The sequence below is a fragment of the Pelophylax lessonae genome (assembly GCF_965119305.1).
Source record: "Pelophylax lessonae genome assembly, chromosome: 1".
In the NCBI taxonomy this organism is placed as follows: Eukaryota; Metazoa; Chordata; class Amphibia; order Anura; family Ranidae; genus Pelophylax; species Pelophylax lessonae.
This window is the reverse complement of record NC_138768.1, coordinates 521729056-521737654: the sequence shown is the minus strand read 5'-3', so window position 1 is coordinate 521737654 and position 8599 is coordinate 521729056.

The following is an 8599-nucleotide window of genomic DNA, read 5'->3' as shown; positions in this document are numbered from 1 at the left end:
TGTGGGTTTCTTCCAAACAACTCAACTTTGGTTTCATCTGTCCACAGAATATTTTGCCAGTACTGCTGTGAAACATCCAGGTGCTCTTGTGCAAACTGTAAACGTGCAGCAATGTTTTGTTTGGACAGCAGTGGCTTCCTCTGTGGTATCCTCCCATGAAATCCATTCTTGTTTAGTGTTTTACGTATTGTAGATTCGCTAACAGGGATGTTAGCATTTGCCAGTGACTTTTGTAAGTCTTTAGCTGACACTCTAGGATTCTTCTTCACCTCATTGAGCAGTCTGCGCTGTGCTCTTGCAGTCATCTTTACAGGACAGCCACTCCTAGGGAGAGTAGCAGCAGTGCTGAACTTTCTCCATTTATAGACAATTTGTCTTTCCATGGACTGATGAACAGCAAGGCTTTTGGAGATACTTTTATAACCCTTTCCAGCTTCATGCAAGTCAACAATTCTTAATCGTAGGTCTTCTGAGAGCTCTTTTGTGCAAGGCATCATTCACATCAGGCAATGCTTCTTGTGAAAAGCAAACCCAGAACTGGTGTGTTTTTTATAGGGCAGGGCAGCTGTAACCAACACCTCCAATATCATCTCATTGATTGGACTCCAGTTTGCTGACATCTCACTCCAATTAGCTCTTGGAGATGTCATTAGTCTAGGGGTTCACATACTTTTTTCCACCTGCACTGTGAATGTTTACATGAAGTGTTCAATAAAAACATGACAACATTTCATTCTTTGTGTGTTATTAGTTTAAGCAGACTGTGATTGTCTATTGTTGTGATGATGATGATCAGATCACATTTTATGACCAATTTGTGCAGAAAATCCATATCATTCCAAAGGGTTCATATACTTTTTCTTGCAGCTGTATATATAAATATGTGGATATAAATAGATATTTATATATAGATTATGTTTATTATCGTTTAAACTTTGTCCAAGCAAGCCAAATTCGAGAAGTATTTTGAATCTATGTAGCTTTCGGCTGAAAAACAGCACGTATAAGCAATATGTTACCTTTTTGTAATATTTTGGACAAAGAAGTAGAGAATATAAAAAAAAATCTGCTCAATGGATACTACATTTACAGAATTTTTTTATTCTTTTTTTTTGTGGGCAATCCGTTTTTTAAATTATTTCTTTGGGGGATAGGGATTTAGTGGAGCCAAATTGAAACTAAAATGCTTATACTAAACCAGGCTCTTGTGGTTTATAATGTGTATGGCAATTATTACATAGCCCTTTGTATAGGCATGGCATAGCCATAGAGGTATCTTGTTAAGCATGAAATATTGGAGCAGGTGTGGACTGTTAACTGTTATCCCAATCTTACTGTTTAGATTAGTTGAGCTGGAGCAGTGATGTCGATTAATATTATACAGGATTTATATAGTGCCAACAGTTTGCGCAGCGCGTTACAACATGAGCACAGACAGTACAGTTACAATACAAATCAATAGAGGAGGAATCCGACGGCCCTGCTCGTTAGAGCTTACAAAAAAATGTAGATCTGAGGTTCTGCCACTTCTCTGGCTTCATTCCAGTTCAGTGTCATTAAATAAATAAGTAATTTAAGGATCACAGCCCTAGACCGTGTACCTTAAAAAAACAAAGTCTCCCTCTCTGCCCACTCTACTTTTTCTTGTAGTTGACATGTTTCTTGTCAGCACTTGTGTCCTTATGAGCATTACAACACACATTTGAGTGCCTCTTTGTGCTGCCCCTCCGTTCCCCAGTCTTGAGTGCTGCTGTTCAAGGGTTTACAAAAGGGATGTACTAAACCACATATTGGGATGTTGGGATGATTCGTTGCAATGCTCAGCATTCTCACTAGATGTCAGTATACTTTTTACACACATATAGGGTAATGACTCTGTTGTTACTCAAAATATGCTATTCTTTCATGCAGTGCTTGATACTATGTTGCAAGAAGTAGTTGCTAATGTTTAACTATTCACTTGCTGATTTATATGCAGCTGTACAATAGCATTAATACCATGGTTACACATCCCATGTAATGTATTTGACCTGTTTCTGACAGAAATATGGGTATAATTATTCTGCATGGAGATTATGGATGGAACATCATGCTTACATTTAAAGAGAAACTGCAGTCTGCTCACATAATTTGTAATAAAAACATCTTTGCCATTCTGAAGCTTCGCTCCAACCACTTTGCATATTATTTTATATATCCTGTGATTCTGTACTTGCCAAATATGCTGCAGAAATTTTATGCTGCAGCCGTTTTACCTGTGGGCAGCTGAAGCTGCTGACTGTTCAATTCCTGGATTTACACAGACAGACAAAGGCACACAGACATACACACACACATATATATGAATATATACAGACACACTCCCACCATTGCTTGCCTGCACATTCATGGATCTCTGCAGTCTCCTGTTATCTCTGCCCTCATCCAGCCCCCTCCAGCTCTGCAGCTCTCATTGGCCCTTCTATGACTCATCCCTCCCTCCCTTGCTGGCAAACTTTCATGAGAGAGCTGTGCATGATGTCATTAGCCTAGGGCGGCTAATGACCAGACAAGAAAGAGGAAGTGGGCTGTATAAGGTATTTACTGGCAGAAAAAAAAAGTTTTACTATCCAAAGTCAAAACAACAAGGGCAGAGGATTTAATAGATGGAAAGATGAAACAATTACTGAAGAGCCACTTTAACAAAGAACATATTTAACCTATTTCTAAAAAGAATATGCATATAATTATTTTTCTACATGGGGGTATGGGTAGTATATCATGATTACTCATTCCAAGAACATATTTACTGACTGGGACTTGATGAAATGAGGTGCATCACTAACAGTAATGGTTGATATCATGAACCTGATGTGAATGTATAAGCAAAAAGGTCAGTGAGTGGGTAATTGGTGCTGCCTGTAGTGGATATTACAAAGTGTAAATATCAATAAATATATGTAAATGTGGATATCTCAGCATTAATACGTAAAGTTACTATCATAATAATGGCAGATAAATAATAAAAATGGTGAAAAGATCAACATGTAAACATTAGTGATAATAAAAAGTACTGAGTGCAATCAAGTGATTAGATAAAAATATATAAATAAATTAATATAAGATCAATTGAAAGTGACAAGTGACCATTAGTGATAATAAAAAGTACTGAGTGCAATCATGTGATTATATCCAAATATATAAATAGATCTATATAAAATCAATACAAAGTGACCAGTGACTAGAAGGTGCTGTATAAGTGAACAGAAATATAGGTATATGGATATATTGCCAGCAAAAAAGTATAAAATATAGGTGCAATAAAGTACAAGAAAAATGATCGATGGTAATGCAATCAACAATATAGTGACTGGCTAAAAAAACTGGTAACTTAGTAGCCAGTACCGATGATGTAAAATAGTACAATCACAAATAAAGACAGTGAAATAATGTGTGATAAGTGCAAATTGTGCAAAAAAGCAATAACTTATGGTCACTTTGTATTGATTTTATATAGATCTATTTATATATTTGGATTATACCTTTTTGCTTATACAATCCCCAGATTGTAGTTTAGGGTAGGCTGCAGCCTAATTACCTCTTCTTCATCCGTTAAGATATCCACAGCGCGGAACTTATTTCCTTACTGATGTGAATGTGTCTACCAAGAACAAAATTTCATAATAATAAAACTAATGTTTTATTCAATGACATCAATAACATATTATAAAAAACGAATTGTACATCATAGTTACAGCGATAAATGTGAAAATCCATATACACAGTTGTACATAATCGTACCCCACTCTCGTGGGTATAAAAAACTGATTGCGAGAAGGGTTGCGTCGGACAATACAATAAGTATGGTATAGAACAAATAATAAAGCAAACATTTGAAATGCATAGTTACAGCAAACTGATTGCATCCTATAATGCTAGACGCGTTTCGTGGAGTAAATTCGACTTCCTCGGGAGCGGGTGCAATCAGCGTATCTAAGAGAAGCATATAAAAAGCAGAAGAATTGGGTTAGTGACAAAAGTTGTTTGTACATTAGGGGCACCAATATACAAAACAGTACCCATCATAAATATTACTCATAGTTCAGCCTATAGTTTTAACACATGATGTTAAGGACCATCTAGGAACGTCTCCACCAGGAACTGAGGGAGTAACCCATCAACGTAGAACATGAAAGCAAGGACAGAAGGAGAGATTAAATTATTCATAGTGGGATGATTGGTGACGCAGCTAGCGCACCGCAGAAGATTCTGTGAACAATAATAATTGTATTCTATATAGTTGTATTTAATGTATATATATATATATATATATATATATATATATATATATATACAGTGCTTTGCGAAAGTATTTGACCCCTTGAACTTTGCAACCTTTTGCCACATTTCAGGCTTCAAACATAAAGATATAAAACTGCAATTTTTTGTGAAGAATCAACAACAAGTGGGACACAATCATGAAGTGGAACGAAATTTATTGGATATTTCAAACTTTTTTAACAAATAAAAAACAGAAAAGCTGTAAGTCGCTTGGGGTATGTCTCTATAAGTTTTGCACATCGAGAGACTGAAATTTTTCCCCATTCCTCCTTGCAAAACAGCTCGAGCTCAGTGAGGTTGGATGGAGAGCGTTTGTGAACAGCAGTTTTCAGTTCTTTCCACAGATTCTCGATTGGATTCAGGTCTGGACTTTGACTTGGCCATTCTAACACCTGGATATGTTTATTTGTGAATCATTCCATTGTAGATTTTGCTTTGTTTTGGATTATTGTCTTGTTGAAAGACAAATCTCCGTCCCAGTCTCAGGTCTGTTGCAGACTCCATCAGATTTTCTTCCAGAATGGTCCTGTATTTGGCTCCATCTATCTTCCCATCAATTTTAACCATCTTCCCTGTCCCTGCTGAAGAAAAGCAGGCCCAAACCATGATGCTGCCACCACCATGTTTGACAGTGGGGATGGTGTGTTCAGGATGATGAGCTGTGTTGCTTTTACGCCAAACATAACGTTTTGCATTGTTGCCAAAAAGTTCGATTTTGGTTTCATCTGACCAGAGCACCTTCTTCCACATGTTTGGTGTGTCTCCCAGGTTGCTTGTGGCAAACTTTAAATGACACTTTTTATGGATATCTTTAAGAAATGGCTTTCCTCTTGCCACTCTTCCATAAAGGCCAGATTTGTGCAGTATACGACTGATTGTTGTCCTATGGACAGAGTCTCCCACCTCAGCTGTAGATCTCTGCAGTTCATCCAGAGTGATCATGGGCCTCTTGGCTGCATCTCTGATCAGTCTTCTTCTTGTATGAGCTGAAAGTTTAGAGGGACGGCCAGGTCTTCGTAGATTTGCAGTGGTCTGATACTCCTTCCATTTCAATATTATCGCTTGCACGGTGCTCCTTGGGATGTTTAAAGCTTGGGAAATCTTTTTGTATCCAAATCCGGCTTTAAACTTCTCCACAACAGTATCTTGGACCTGCCTGATGTGTTTCTTGTTCTTCATGATGCTCTCTGCGCTTTAAACGGACCTCTGAGACTATCACAGTGCAGGTGCATTTATATGGAGACTTGATTACACACAGGTGGATTCTATTTATCATCATTAGTCATTTAGGTCAACATTGGATCATTCAGAGATCCTCACTGAACTTCTGGAGAGAGTTTGCTGCACTGAAAGTAAAGGGGCTGAATAATTTTGCAAGCCCAATTTTTCAGTTTTTTATTTGTTAACAAAGTTTGAAATATCCAATAAATTTCGTTCCACTTCATGATTGTGTCCCACTTGTTGTTGATTCTTCACAAAAAATTACAGTTTTATATCTTTATGTTTGAAGCCTTAAATGTGGCAAAAGGTCGCAAAGTTCAAGGGGGCCGAATACTTTTACAAGGCACTGTATATATATATATATATATATATATATATATATATATATATATATATATATATATATATATATATATATGTATATTTTCTCTTTCATTCATTAACTGACACAGCTCATGATCTTCATAACCATTGGGTTATACTGCCCCCTACAGGAGTAGGACACTAGGCAGAAAAAAAAGTCTGGCTATGTCTATGGGCAGTCCCAAGGGGTATACTCCCTCTCTCTGCTAAGGGGTACTCAGTTTTTTTTGGCCTAGTCAGGAGTAAGGACCTAGTTCCTTGCTGGGATCTCTGGTTCTGGCAATTTTTTCTTTTTGGATAGAAGTTTTTCTCCTGTTTTTTTCCTGTGAGATCTGCAATAAACTGCCGGACTGGGCGACGGGGTGGATAATCTAGATCCAGTGGTCAACCCAGTCTGGCCAGCGAGCATGCGCAGACCTGAGCTCCGCACTAGGTCGGCTGTGACATAGCCCCACTGGACGGGGGCAGGCTTGCGAGTTAAACACCTCGCGAGGTCGCATACGACCAGGTCTCGTCCTGAGACGCAGTGTTCCTCCTGCCCGACAGCTCCCCATTTAGATGGCAAGGGGTTCTGGTTGGAGCAGTACCTGCCTGGTTCCTGGTATGGTGAGTAGCTGTCCCCCCTCTCCCCCTGGAGGTTTTATGGTGAACGTGGGCCCCTCCTTGGGATGGTCAGACCCCCGGGTTCCCCTCCTTACCATCAGACACCCCCTTTATCTGTCCCCCCATGCTACCCCCCCTCCACTTATGCTGGGGCTGTGTGGGTGGTCTGGTCCACCTCCTGGGGTGGGGGCAGGGTGCTAAACTGGTGATGGCAATAGGGGGGTTGCGCTGCTGGCAACCGGATGATCGTATGTATGGGGGGGTTGTACCTGGTGGGGGCTCCTGCCAGGGCCCCCTGTCCTACCTGGGCCTGCTCTTGAGGCCTAGGGATCCCTCCTGGGTCCCTTGGAGCCTCCTGGTGTTGCACAGGGCTGCCATCTTGCTGTAGCCTGTATGTTTTCTAAGCACAGTGGCCATGTTTGTGTAGTCCAGTGGTGGTTTGCCATTAAAAATAGTGGTTGCCATGACAGTGGAGCCCTGTGGGCGGCGATTTCGATGGTGGGAGCCCCTCCTCATCCCCTGGTGCTGACTCCTGGATCGCCACACGTGGAGTGCAGATTATCCTGGTGGCTGCAGGTGCCTGTTTCTGCTGGGTGCTGAGTCGGGTGAGGTTCTCTCCCTCTTTGCTGAGGATTGTTGCTGCTTGTGCCTGGTGACTGGGTGATGCTGCCAGTGTGATGGGGGTTCCCTTTGCAGTGTTTTACACTTTTTGTGGGGTTTCCCTGGTGACTCATGGAGTCTTTGGAGCACATTTTCCCACCTGATCCCCTCTCTGAGGCTGGGGGGCCCTCCGGGTCCCAACCATACATTGATGCACTGACAGCGATCCTGGAGTCCTTTGTGTCCCAGGTGGAGGCAGCTTTCGGGCGATGGGCTAGCAAAAAGTGCCCCCTGCCTTCCCCTGTCTCATCGGATCCTGAATCTGAATCCCTGCTGGGTCTGCGACCACACGCCCGGAATCCTCAGATATTTCCCTTCACATCTGCAACCGCGCACGAAAAGGCACTGGTGGAAGCACTGATTGTATCTGTGCATGAGACCTTGATGATGGAGGCAGCAGCTGCAACGGAGGCGCAGGTTCCCTTTTGCACTCACAAGCCATCCACAGTGGCAAAGGTGTTTTCTTTACCGACCTATATTGACAGAATTATCACTAAAGTGTGGAGGCGACCAAGGCATCCCCTTGGGGTCCCTAAGCGATTTACTAGGTGATACCCTTATGAGGAGTCGCTTATTAAGAAGTGGACTGTTCCACCGGCAGTGGACCCACTGGTTTCCAGATTGGCTATGGGACAGGAAGTGAAGGAAAATCTCTGGAATGGACACAAATAGTAAAAAAAAAATCTAACAGGGGTTATAACCCTCCGTTACTCTGGCTAAAAAGAAAAAAAAAAAGGTTTTGCCCATAGTTCTACTTTAACCACTTGCCGACTGCCTAACGACTATTTACGTCGGCAGTCAGCTCCTCACAGGCAAAGCGACATAGATCTAGTTCGCTAGCCTGTGAGGCTCTGGGGAGCGAGCGTGCGCTGCTGGATGCGCGCTCCCGCTCGGTCACGGACCCCCCTTGCGTGTGCCCAGCGGACCCGATGTCCGCCGGGCACTGGCGATCGTCCGTTACAGCGGGAGAAAGGCAGGCGGCTAATGTAAACACAGCCGCCTGTCATTCTCCCCTGTGTAAGAATGGAGATCATACGGCTCTGCTATGTAGGACCGTTGATCACTGTTCTTACACATCAAGCCACAGCCAATCACAGTTAGAAACACGCCACTAGGGAGACACACTTAACCACTCCCTCTCAAAAAAGTTAACCCCTTCACTGCCAGTGTCATTTTTACAGTAACAGTGCATATGTATAGCACTGATTACTGTAGTAATGTCACTGGTAACCCCAAAAGTGTCAAAAATGTCAGACAAGGGTCCGATCTGTCCGCCCCAATGTCGCAGTCCCGCAAAAAAAAAAAATCGCAGATCGCCGCCATTACGCGTTAAAAAAAAAACAACAAAAATGACAAAAATCTTTCCCTTAGTTAGTAAACGCAATAACTTTTGCGCAAACCAGTCAAAATACGCTTTTTGCGATTTTTTTTT